Source organism: Physeter macrocephalus, chromosome 12 (assembly GCF_002837175.3).
Source record: "Physeter macrocephalus isolate SW-GA chromosome 12, ASM283717v5, whole genome shotgun sequence".
Taxonomy (NCBI): Eukaryota; Metazoa; Chordata; class Mammalia; order Artiodactyla; family Physeteridae; genus Physeter; species Physeter macrocephalus.
The window spans coordinates 86,240,045-86,253,394 of record NC_041225.1 but is presented as its reverse complement, the minus strand read 5'-3'; the positions used below and the strand labels follow the sequence as shown (position 1 = coordinate 86,253,394).

The window sequence follows — 13,350 nt, the reverse complement described above, 5'->3', positions numbered from 1 at the left end:
TGCAGGGGACGCGGGTTCGTGCCCCGGCCCGGGAAGATCCCACATGCCGCGGAGCGGCTGGGCCCGTGAGCCATGGCCGCCGAGCCTGCGCGTCCGGATCCTGTGCTCTGCAACGGGAGAGGCCACAACAGTGAGAGGCCCGCGTACCGCAAAAAAAAAAAAAAAAAGACTTAAAATTTTCATGTAGTTTCAATATTTTCCTTTAACATTTCTGAGATTGTGCAATGCCTAGGAAGGTCTTCCCTATCCCACAATTAGAAGAAAAAAAATTCCAGAAGATCTGAATAATTACTTCTCTGGCAGATATGCAGACGGCCAACAAGAACATGAAAAGATGATCGACATCATTAACCATCAGGGAAATGCAAATCTAAACCACAATGAGATACCATGCATCTACTAGGATGGCTATAATAAAAACAACTGTTAATTAAAAGTGGAGAAACTGGAACCCTAATACATTGCCAGTAGGAATACAAAATGCTGTGGCTACTTTGGAAAACAGTATGGCAGCTCCTCAAAAGATTAAACAAAGACCATACGACCCAGAAATTGTACTCCTAGATAAATACCCAAGAGAAATGGAAACAAATGTCCATGCAAAAACTTGTACACAAATGTTCATAGCAGCATTATTCTTAATAACCAAAAAGTAGAGACAACCAAAAAGTTCATCAACTAATGAATAAGTGAATAAAATATGGTATTCCATACAATGGAATATTATTTGACAATAAAAAGGAATGGAATACTGACACTTGCTATAACATGGATGAACCTGGGAAACATTAGGCTAAGTGAAAGAAGCCTGTCACAAAAGATCACATGTTATATATAATTCCATTTGTATGCAATGTACAGAATATGCAAATCTATAGAGACAAAAAGTAGATTAGTGGTTGCCTAGAGGTGGAGAGGTGGTAATGGTTGTACAACTCAATGGCTTTTGTAATATACTAAAAGCTATTGACTTGTACACTTTTTTTAATTTATTTTTTTGCTTTAAAATATGCTGTTTATTTTTTTCTCCAATTATAAAAATAATACATTATCCAAACAGATAGTTTAGGAAGCATAAAAATCCACCCAGGAAAACGACAACAAAAGCCCCTCCTGAGGCCGTGCACCACGTACAGATGATGCCTTTTAAGTGCGGGCAGAAGACAGAAGAACTCACACTAAAAGGAAGGCTGCAGTAAGGCTCCAAAGTTTCTACACATAGAACGATGGGCTTAAAGTCTCCTCCCCTTGACCATTTTTGATGCTGCAGAGCCCCACCCACCCGGGGACACAGGAAGAGCACGTCCCGGGTCCCTGGGGACAGGGCTGGCATCTCCTCCTCTCAGTCAGACGCCCATGTCCATGGCCACAGGGGACGCCCCAGGGCTCCACGGGGCATAGCGGGGACCTGCGGGCAGGGACCCCAAGCCTGTTGGTGCGGCCGTGTGTCCCAGAGCAGGCTCTAGGAGACAGGGCTGGAGTCCCAGCTCTGCAGCCCACTGTCCTAGGACCAGGCAGTCTCCTGGGCTTCGGTTTCCTCTTCTATAAAACGGGAATAACACCCACCTCATGGGCTCCTGTAGGGACTAAATAAAGCATGAGAAGCAGGTCACAGCACTGGCACATCTCAAGGGTCAATAAATATCACAGTACCCATCACTCCTTCCCATTAACCTGCTAAGTGTCAACACTATGCCTCTCATTTCTTAAAAAACTGCCTCAGAGCGCTGACCAAAGCCTGGGGGGTAAAGGGGAGGTTTATCCTGTCCATAGCCAACTCAAGTCTAGATCTATCCAGGCCTGCCAGGTGACAAGAACCCGTGAGCCCGCAGCCTGGACCTTGGACCAGAGAAGAGCAGCCCTGAGAGGGTCCTGCGAGGGCCGCATTCACACTGCAAAGCAGATAGGGCCCAACAAAGGATGGGCTTGTGTGGAGGGGCCCCGTGGGGGGCACCGAGGCGACCTGGCAGACCTCGGGGGAAGGAAGCCCTTTCACCGGTCACGCTGGAACCCTCCCTGAAAAACAATGAGTCCCCCCTGCAAAACAATGAGTCCCCCATCATTGTTTTACCTTTAATCACATTTTTAAACACTTAACATACGAACATCTGTTCCCTGATGTTTCGTCTTTGTGCGTCTGTCATCCTCAAAATGAAAGTCCAGAACCTTCTGCACTAATTTTAAAGTTGGGCTGAACATTTAGTAATGAACAAAGCTGCTTAAATTTCCCTATAATTCTGTCTAAGTCTTCGTGAAGTTTATCATAAGTAGGGTCATCATAAGGGAATTTCTGAATCATTCCAATCAACGATACTAAGACCTTCAACTTTTTGCTGTCTTTCTCAGTGGCACAACGGTGCAGGAGACATCTCCAAGCAAAAGCAAAACCTTGGTAGCACCCGATCTCAGATCCGACTTTAACTCCATGTAACGTGCCATACTGTCTTCCTTCAATCATACCCAAACTACTTCTTTCTTCATAGCCTTCCTGATACCCTTACCGGTGACACCGCTTCTGAGGAGGTGAAGTCCACTTCAGGGGGCAGCCGCACGGGGCCGACTTGTACACTTTAAATGAGCAAATTGTATGGTATGTGAGTTATGTCTCAATAAAGCTGTTTTGTTTTGGGGGGGGTTGTTGTTATTTTTTTATAATCTGCTTAAGTGAAAAGGAAATTTATTTACTCTGACAATGGAAAGTCCAGGACAAAGACATAACATCAGGAGGTTTTGGTTTTTATCCATCTCTCTCCTTGGTCTTTGGATGTATAAAATTCATTCTCAGACTCTTTGTGGTTGGTCACATGGCCATCATCAAATAACCCAGGAACATGGAGTGTTTTGGTTGACAGACCTGGATCACATGCTTGACTCTTGGTGCTGAGGAAGAAGCTCTATCCAGATCACATGGACCAAGAATGTATGAAGGAGTGGATCCTCAAGTGAAGTTTGTGAGCTATTTCAGGAAGAAGAGGCAACAGATGCTGGAACAGCAATAGATATTCAATATGGAGACAATCAAATCTTCTGAAAATAATGGTGTTTTTACATCTTTGTTTCCAATGTTTATGCTACACAATTTTTTTTTCTTGTTGCATTGTCTAGGATGTGCAGAACTATGTTGAAAAATGTAGCAATACTATTCCTTGACTTTAATGGGAATGCCTCTAGTATTTTACCATTCTAGATAAAATGATGTGGATAAAATTTGACACTCTTTACCAAGTAAGAAAAATATCATTCTAGGCCTAGATGGCTGAAATTTTTAAATTAAAAGTTAATTTTGAATTTTATTGAATGTCAATTGCTATGATCATGAATTTACTCTCTTTTATTTGTGTAATGAATTACATGAATAAATTTTTTGACATTGGACAGTTTCTGTGAATTGCTTTATTATTTTTTTAAATTAATTAATTTATTTATTTATTTTGGCTGTGTTGGGTCTTCGTTTCTGTGCGAGGGCTTTCTCTAGTTGTGGCAAGCAGGGGCCACTCTTCATCTTGGCTCACGGGCCTCTTACTATCGCGGCCTCTCTTGTTGCGGAGCACAGGCTCCAGACACGCAGGCTCAGTAGTCGTGGCTCAAGGGCCCAGTTGCTCCACGGCATGTGGGATCTTTCCAGACCAGGGCTCGAACCCGTGTGCCCTGCATTAGCAGGCAGATTCTCAACCACTGCACCACCAGGGAAACCCTGTGAATTGCTTTATAATGGAGAGGATGAACAGACTACTTTTCTTATAAAAAACAACAAGTTGTGACATTTTTCTATTTCAGGAGAGGTCCTGGTTAACGGAGAAAAATTTACATACCCATGGAGGGCATATATGAGCCAAGATTCAAGGATATGGAAAAAAGGATACGGCAGCTGGCTCTGTTTTCAGGCCCAACTTTTAGGCCTTTGCCTTTCCTGGACCCAAGACACTTACAGTAATCATGTAAGAGGTAAGTGCCCGGGATAGCCCAAACCACCGTTTGCTCCTTCTACATGACCTATATTAGGGATGGTCATGGGGGTAACAAACAGGATCAAGATCTGATGGAGTGAAAGAAGTACTCAGAAGACAGATGAGGACATGGTGCAAAGAGCCTATGACTTACCTACAGTTACACAGGTTTTGAGCCCAGGTGGAATACCTCCAAAGCCTGAGCTCCTAGCCTCACCACTATACTATCCTGGAGATTGGTCTGTACTGCTCAGAACAAGGGCTATAAATTCCTTGGAATAGAAATTTCAGGGAAAGAAGGAACCAACATCCTTGTTCCTGGCTGGGTTTGAGGTCTCTTCTGAGCCACAGAGCCCTTTTCACCAGGATCAGATGCATGGTTCCCCCCAATACTGCTGCCCAAATGGGTTCCTAAAGATCCAGTCCACCTATTCTCACACAACCCACAGTTTTGTAGAGAGAGAGAGTTTTTAGGAGAAGGAAAACTTATGGAAATCCCAGCCAGACTCAGGTGAGAAAGGACTGACCCCATCACAATGTCCATGCAGCTAACAGCTCTTATGTTCAAAAATGCTAGAGTGGACATCAAAATTAATGGAACCAGGGTTCCTTGGAAGCCTACAGGGCTTTGGTAATCCCTGAAAAGTCTGACTTGTCTTAGTTATGATGAAGGGAGTGTGGGGAAATGTAGGACAAACATTAGTAACAGCTGAAGACAAGGTTGGAAGCCCTTGGGGTTAGCCACCTCTTCCTAACAGAGGATGGTGTTGATTTCATGGGACTGAATAAGGAAAAATACCATTCATTCATATTTTTGATGAGTACTTACCTAGTTCCTTCTGTGTGCAAGGGCTCCCACCAGTTGCTAGATATACAGTGTTGAACACAGTAAACATGGCCCCTGTTCTGACAGAGCTTTGAGTCTAGTGAAAAAAGACAGTCAGCAAGAGAACAAATTTCAAATTCTGCTAAGAGGGAAAAGAGAGTGTGCTACAGAAGAGGAGGAGAGGGGGTACACACATGAAAGTGTCAAAGGTGAGAAGAAGCCATCTCATTGAGGAGGCAGGGAGGGAGGCCACAGCATGGGTGAAGTCTTGGCAGTAGGAAAGAGCATGTTTTGTTCAAGGAACTGGAAGGTCAGTATAGCAGGAGCATCACATGCTGGGGGAGACTCATGTGAGATGACCTTGAAGAAGTATCAGGGCCAAATCATGCAGGGCCTCTTTGACCATGTTAAGGAGTGTGGATTTTATTCTAAGTGAGGTGTGAAGCCATTGAAAATGTTTTTAGGTAGGTGAATAATCTGATTTCTTTTTTTTTTTAATTGCTCTAACGGCTTTGTGTAAAATAGATAGGAAAGGGCAGCATAGGAAATAGGGAAACTTGTTAAAGGCAAGTTCCCAAATGAGAAATTATAAAAGCTTGGGCCAGAATGGTGTCAGTGGAAATGGAGATAAGTAAATGGACTAGAGATGTATGTTGGGGGAAGAATCAATGGAACCTGCTGATGAAGACAATGTGGGATGTAAGGAAATGTGGAGAACCCATAATTACTCCCAGGTTTCTGGATAGAGCAGTTTACTGGATGGTGATGCTATCTTGAGATGGGAAAGCATGGAGGAGGGGTGATTCTTGAAAGGGTAAATCAAGAGTTCTATTTCAGGAATGTAGAAATTAAACATCTACTTTTAAAACTCTATTTTATCTAGGGTCGCACACTGGGCCTTACCCCGGGAGACCCTTGTCTGATGAGGGTGGTGTGGGCTCTACTAGCCAACCACCAAGGACTTGAGCACAGGAGAGCCCTGGAAGATCTCATCACCCACTCTTTGCCCCAGCCCCACAGTGGCTGTTCTCCAACAGCCTCATGGGGCCCCAAGTACCCCTTCCCCATTTCTCCATCTGGACAGGAGGATGGAGTTGACCCTGGGAGTGATTCTTGGCCTCTCCTGGGAAACTGGCTCCCAGCAACCTCCTCCCCCTGTGTCAATCCTCTTCCCCTAAATGCTTCCCGGCTTCCCAGATTGTCTCCAGATAACCCGTACCCTCTCCCCAGGGTGCAATCATCATTCCTAGGGTCAGTTCAGCTCCTTGTATCCCTCAATGTAGGGAGAGTCATGAGTCCATCTGTCATCACCCACCTCCCTGGGAACTGAGGAGGGCAGAGAGCCAGGCCAACGGGCAGAGCACATCTGTATCTCCTTGTTCAAGCCCAGCTCTGCTGGTTAATCTATGGAGAAGTCCAGCTGGGAAGTCTACAAAAATCACAGGAATCACTAGTTTGAGCCTCTGCCCACACATGCCCCCTCCCCATCACCATGCACATCCTGTTCGTCATCCCAGACTTAGCTCAAAGGTCACCTCATCTGGGAAGGCTTCCTAATTCCCAGACACATCTAGTCACTCTCTCTCCTCCACTTTGACCAGACCACAGTGGCAGTCTGATCATGCTGTGCCGATAATGAAATGGCTTGGTTACCTCTCTCTCTTTCCATCAGATCTGTGCTGTCTAATATGGTGTCCACCAGTCACATGTGGCTATTTAAATTTAAATTAATTAAAATTCAGTAAAACAAAAATTCAGTTCCTCAGCTGCTCTAACCCCCTTTCAGTTGCTCAGTAGCCATGTGTGGCCAGTGACTCCCATATTAGACTTCACAGATGGAGAGCATCTTCTCGATCCATTGAATAGCACTGCATTAGACTAAGAATTCCCTGAGGGCCAAACTGGGTGTTATTCATCTTTGTGCCCCTGGCATCCAGTATAAAATCTGGAATATAGAAGATGCTAAATATATATGGACTGAATGAGTAGATGAGAGAATAAGTTCTGGACACCTCATGTCAAGAGGAATATGGACGGTCTGCATGAAATATGTTCCAAAGACAGGAACCAAGAGAAAATATGATGTAGGGAAAAGACAGAGAGGACAACTCAGTGTGGGTAAGGTGGCCTTTCTGTGCCCCAAGACACTAGAATGCTGTTGCCAGTGCCTTTCAATAGCACCACTATGTCGGCACAGCGTTGCATAGGACTGCTCATACTACCAGCCTCTCCTCCGTGACATTTTTACCTCTCTGCCAATCCATGTCCCCCATTGTCCTTGAAATCCCCTGAGAAGACTCCCTGACCAACCCCAGCTGGCCCTACTTTCCACACTCTGTCCAGCATCCCCAAGTATAATTTGAAGGAACTCCATTTGGCAGCTGTGGTCACTGACCATTTTGTGTCCCAGTGTATATGTCTCATGTCCATGACTCTGCCCTCTCCTTTGGGCTGATCAGCCAACAGATCCCCAAGGATGAGGCCCCCTAAGACCTGGACTCCCCAGGGGCAAAATTTTACTGATCAAGATGAGTAAGGGCTCCCCCAAGGAGCCCTTTCTCATAAGGCAGAGGGCCCTTAAGGGAAAGACCATGAGATCTGATCTTGTGGGAACAATTCACCCAGAGCCCTGCCCACCATGGCAGACACAGAGCAGGGGTTCGAGGGAGCTCAAGATGATGCTACTTCTCCTGTACAATCTCAGGTGGACTTTATGCAACAGTTTCTCCTCAGGGCAGTGGCTGGGCCCTGGGTGAAGTGAGGGACACAGGCCTGAACCTTGAGGATTTGAATAAGTTGAATCTCCCCTCTTCCACTGCCCTGTGTTTTCCTGTATCAGCTCCCATTTCAGCACCTTGAGGATTGCTTTCTGAGAATCCAGGGGAGGTGGACCGGGCAGTTCTGTAGCTCTGACTTGGCTCTCTATGGGTTCCTCATTGACCCTAGAGCTATCCCTGCATCCACTGCTTCACAGAGATCCTCCTGCCATCAGGAAGGGCTCTCTGGCCCTGACCTCTTAGAGCCCTGCTCTCACCCTGGGCCCATTTCTCTATGGTCCCCTGAGGTTTATGCACAGAACTGGTGGTAGTAAAGCTTTGCTCTGCCCTTGGAGATAGTTCAGCTTCTTTCCCTACTAGAAACTAGGCCATTCTCAACAACAGGCCCAAATCCCAAGATGGCGGCCCTACCAATGCCAAAGCTGTGGAGTGGGATGTAGTATTTAGAATGTCTTCAGTCATTCACCTTGTCCTTCCTCTAGGCTCTCAATATCACCCTCTTTGACACAAACACTATCCTTTAAAGGGGTTAGCAGCTGTTCCCTTTGTCCCCTGAAAGAGGTCTGGTCCTCAGCAGCTCATCTTTGGAAGCTAGAGGGTAGGCACATCCTGTGCCCCACACACAATCCCTTCTCACTGGTTCTGTGTGACACCCCTCCCATCAGAGGAAAGTCTCTTAGAGTCATGATTTGAAAGGCTCAGCACAGTTCATCTGTATGGGAACATACATCTGTTCATCTGCTATGAGGAGGCTTGGTCGCATACAATTTTGTATGAGAGGTGTCAGAAAAGATATTCCGAGCCTCAAATCTGGCTCAATGTTTTCCTGCTAGATTCATTCCTTTGGGTTGAGACTTGGCCTCCCCAGACCCTTTTATTTAAACAATGGTCTTCCTGCCTCCCCCAAGGGCTGGTACCACAGGAGAGCTTTGTGAATGCCAGGTGACTCTGTGAGTGCCCCTCGAAAGGCTACTAGGAGCATGTGGCCATCCCAAAGCCAGCCCCAGCTCATCTCTCCCCAGCTGCCATGGCTGAGAGTGGAGGTTGTCTTTCCCATGTTCAGGACAAAGGAGGGGAAGACCTGGAAGTCATCAGGGTGTTGTTTTTGCCAGTGGAGCCCTTGAAGTGGAGACAGGAGAAAAACAAACAAACTCATGTCATCTCCCCAGCGTCCTGGAAGAGGTCCCTTTCACAGCCAGGAATGTGACAGGGAGTGAAGTCAGCCAGGAGGTTGCCTGCGGAGGGAGGGATGCAGGCAGCTGGGCCGAGGATCAGAGACACAGAGCCGGAGAAGGGGCCAGAGCTGGGAGGTCCGCTGCCACCATATCCCCAGGAAGGGGCAAAGAGCCACGAGGGAGAGATGTGCCCCACGGCTGGGAAGGCCCCACGGCACAGCAAGACTTGCATCTCAGCTGGGCCACTTACAGTCCACTGAAGGATCCAGCTGATGTACTCCAGAGGTCATTTTTGTGGCATAGATGTGGCAATAATTACAGGGATTTGCCGCTGATTCGCAGGGAGACCATAATGAGGAAGAATAAGAGGGTTAGAAGTAGATACACAGAGAGCAAAGAGGGTCCCAGGAAGGAGACAAAGTGCCAGGGAGGGGACCAGCCCCAGGCTGAGCAGCCGAGTGAGACCAAATGGACGAGAGTCAAGGTTAGGCTGAGCTTACCCAACCTTCTGGCTCCCCAGGAGGCCCCTAATGGATGGAGGGTGGCCACGTGCACCACACGGCTGCTGTTTCAAGAACCCCGACCAGAAATCCACAGCATGTCCCAGCCTCACCTCTCTATCATGGGGCAGCACTGGGCCCCAGGCTCAGTTCTCAGCTCACCGCAGTCCCTAGGAACAGGGGAGGGGGCGAGGGGAAGATGTGGGGCTTCCCATACATCCCCCCTTCCTCCTCCAAGCTACCTCCATGACTTCGAGACCGCAGGCGTGGCCCACCTGCTCCCCGTTTTCCCTGTGCATCTGAGGGGGTCTGAGACGTGCTCTGCTCTGGCTCCCAGCCATGTGGGAAAGCTGGGCTACACCCTGCAGAGCCAGCAGCCCAATTCTCCCAGCAGCTCTCTTTGTTGCACTGGGATGGCTGTAAACAGTCAAGGGCTCAATATCCCCTTCCTGCAAAATGGAGACACATCCCGACCTCATCTCACTCACCGTGGAGGGTTAACAAGAACCAGAGTTGCCAGAGCACCCAGGAAGCAAACTAAAGCATCTGAAGTATTCCAGGAGAAAGACCTCTCTTTGGGAATCTTCTGCTGAAGAGGCTGAATCCGTCCCCAGCCTGAGATGCGGCTGTCAGAGCTTCTGCTCCAGCTTCTCCACGGGCAGGTGGGAGGACAGAGGCTCACCTGGATCACAGGCCAGCCTGCTCAGCATGACTCTCAGGGAGGCCAGAGGAAGGGGAGCATGGGGAGAGGCAGGCCCATCCTCTGGCAGCCTTATCCTTGTTCCTGTGTTCTCATAAGTGGGATCTACCTGGTACCTGAGACCCAGGATCCACCCAAACCCATTCTCCGGGTCTGAACCTCCACCCTGAGATCCTCTTAGCACCATTTTGAAGCCCAGGCCTGGGCTTTGCTCTTGCTTCTCCTCCCAGAGGCCCAGGTTCCCTCTGAATCCCCAGCCCAATGGCCAGAGCCCTGTCCTTGCTCCCAGACTCCTGACACCCCCCACCTACCGCTCCTCCTGACTAGCTGGGCTCTCACTAAGATGGGAACCCTCTGTGGGCAGGGATCTTGGGTCTCTTGTTCACTGATGGATCCAAAGCTCCTGGAGCAGTGCTAGAACAATGGAGACACCAATATTTGTTGAATGTGCAGAGGCCTGAACCCACTATAAAAGAATTGGTGAGAAAATGGAACCCATGGATTAATGGTGAACCCACCAGGAAAGACACTCTGGCGTGGACACCTGCGTCTCACATCACTTGCCCCTCACCACAGTTTGTCACCTCTCCAAAATGACTCAATCCATCCCACAGAGGACCACCTCCCTCCACCAGACCAAGTCCTGTAGCTCTCCAATGCCTGATGGACTCCTCCAGCCTCCTCCAGCCTCCTCCTTTCTTCCTGGGTGCTCAGTGTCACCATAGCCCCAGGGACAGTCCCTAATCCATCAGGCTACAGGCTCACCATCCATATGGAGCTCACCAGGCCCCATCTGGTGGGTCCATCCTCCCAGCCTAGGGTGTGCGTGCTCAGAGCTCACCCCTGTCTTGGAGGCTGTCTAGGTGGGAGTCCTGGCTGGACCCAGCTCCCAAAACCTAATGACTCATCAAGGGATCAGGTTTCTTCAGCCTCCCTCATATGTGCATCCCCAGTTCCTCTCCCCTGCCTCTCTTTCCACGTCCTTAGCATCCTCTTCCACTTGCTGGCTTCCCAGGGGTCCAGATCCAAGGCCATTTCCTGCTGCCAGCACCCAGACCACAGGGAGGCCACTATCTCTTCTCCCTGGGACTCCAGACCCAAGAAAAGGCCAGGACCTTATGTTCCTCTGCTACATTCCAGGCAGGACTCTAGCGGGAGAGACAGGGAGGCCACCAAGGTGGTTTGAGCTCCTGGGAACAGCCTGGCTTCTTCCCTCCCACCCCACTCTGCCTTCCCATCACCTCTCAAGCTTTCTGCCTCTAAGTTGCCTGAAGGAATCTTGGCCCAAATCTTCACAACCCCTCCTTCCACCTCTTCCAAGGTCACCTCCTCCTCTCCCTCCTGGCAGGGCTCTGAGCACTCCACTCACTCTGTCATTCCCTTTTCCTGTCCCTGAAAAGTATCCTGCTGGCTCAGAGATCTTAGAAAAGTTCTAATGAAGGTATAGCCCAAAATCATGACAACCCCTGCTATTTAAGGGATATCATGTCTGCACTGTTCCCCTCACCCCAGCACAGACAGACCATAAACCAGTGTGGAGAACACACTCCAGGGAGAGACTATCCCTCAGGCTGTCCCCTTAGCCTCAGACTGTCCTGCCCTGGACACAGATAGGGCCCTAACTCTGGTTCTCATTTGACCCCAACTGTCCCTTCACAATGACCCCAGGCCCCTCCAGCCAACTCTCAAGTATGGGACACAAAGCGCTTGAGAGAGCAGATTTTAGAGGCTTTTGGAGACCTTCTTCACAGCCCACCTTGGGTGGGAAGGGGCTGGTCTCCCAGAGTTCACTGCCTCATAGAAACTCTTCTGACATCAGGAAGGGCTCTCTGGCCCTGAGCCCTTCCAGGCCTGCTCTCATCCTGTCCCCATTTCTCTGTGCCCCACTGGCTTGTATGAAGGTTTGGAGGGTGATGTATCTACCGTGTCCTCAATTATTCACCCTGCCTGACCACCGGGTTTATTTAAGCACTATCCCTTCAATAGCTGTGCTCCTCTCTTAGGCCTCTGATCCCATTCAGCTCTCCTGAGGTCTCCATGGGTCTCTCTCTTGACCCTTGCTTGGATCCCCACCAGCACTCTGAGTCTCTCTGAAGTGTGGATGTCACTTCTTCCATGCTTATCTCATCCCTGGAGCCCATGCGGGCTCCTGAAACGCCATGTACTGTCATGGCCTGTCCTTCTGGATATATCTGGGTCTCTGGTGGGTCCGGTGTGGCAGAAACACTGAAGATGATCCCAGAGGTGGCCAGAGTCCCAAACACCTCATTTCCTGCCCCAATCCTTTCCCTTCCCTTTCCCCAACTGCCTAAAAATGTGGATTTGTTTAAATAATAATAATTTCTGTTAAAAACGCAAGCTGTTCTGCAAAGGCTAGGCCCTTCCTTCCCTTCCTCATATTGACCTTCTATCTCTACCACCTGACCTTTACAGAACTTTATTAAACTGCAAAAAGATGGGGCACCTCTACTGCTGTTTTTCACCAACTCCACCTTATGTTTCTCTGTTCCTTCATTTGCCAAATATCGATCAACACCTGCAATATACAAAGTGCTGGGCACTTTCTGTCTTCTTTCTCCATTAAAAAAAAATTATTTATAAAGTAGAGCCAGGGATCCCAGACCAAGAAAAAGTCTGACCAAGGATAAAGCTGGTCCATCCCAGGACTGAGTGGGGCACAGAACTTGGTGTGCGGAGTGGAGACTAAATTCCAAGAACCCCTTCTGAGTTAAAATTCCAGTGGGTACCTGCCTCTCCACTGCTCGCTAATGAAGCCACCATTGACCAGCAGCCCCTCCCCACCGCCAATCCACTTGCACTCAGAAACCAGGGAGAATCTTCAGAACACAAATCAGATCCACATCCTTCATGGTGCACAAACTTCTGCATGATCTGGACCCCGATGACCCTCCCGTCTCATCTCAAGTTGTGCGTCCTCTCACTTGCTACAGACACCCAGGCTTTCTTCGGGACCGCCACGTGCCATCTTCCAGGTGCCTCCGTCACAATTTACACACATGCTCTTCCCAGCCCACCACACTTTTCCCCACCCCCACTCTCTTCTTGCCAACTTTTTCACATCATTCACATTTCAGTGTAAGTGGCACTTCTTCAGAAAGGGACATCTAACCTGACCTTCAGGTGAGATCAATCCCCTGTTTTATGCTCTCATCATTACCCTTAGCATCATGAAACTTCAATAACCATTTTTGTAATCATGTCTCTTTCCCTCAGCTAGAATCAGCATCTTGAGAGAGGGGGTCCTGTCTGGGTTGGCTGAAAACACTGGGCTCACTCAAGTAGCTCCAGGCCTTTGTGGGAAAGAGCTCCAAGGCCTCTGACACACTCCTCCTTCTAACCGACCGGTTGAGGCCCGCATGCCAGATCAGAGCAGCAGAGAGGGAACCAACTTGGGTTGGAGATGT

The 13,350-nt window shown here is 48.6% G+C and overlaps 1 long non-coding RNA gene across 5 annotated transcripts in view; it reads right to left on the bottom strand.

The window, feature by feature from the left end:
- LOC114487340 (uncharacterized) overlaps positions 1-13,350 on the bottom strand; it is a 78,192-nt gene that overhangs the window by 39,396 nt on the left and 25,446 nt on the right. For 2 of the 5 annotated variants that reach the window (XR_003682360.2, XR_003682366.2), the window contains one exon: positions 4,777-4,870. This is a non-coding gene — a long non-coding RNA (uncharacterized lncRNA). Of the gene's footprint in view, positions 1-1,327; positions 1,587-2,609; positions 2,957-3,420; positions 3,649-4,776; positions 4,871-13,350 lie in introns of those variants that run through there. The other 3 variants (XR_003682363.2, XR_003682364.2, XR_003682365.2) reach the window with 3 other exon arrangements.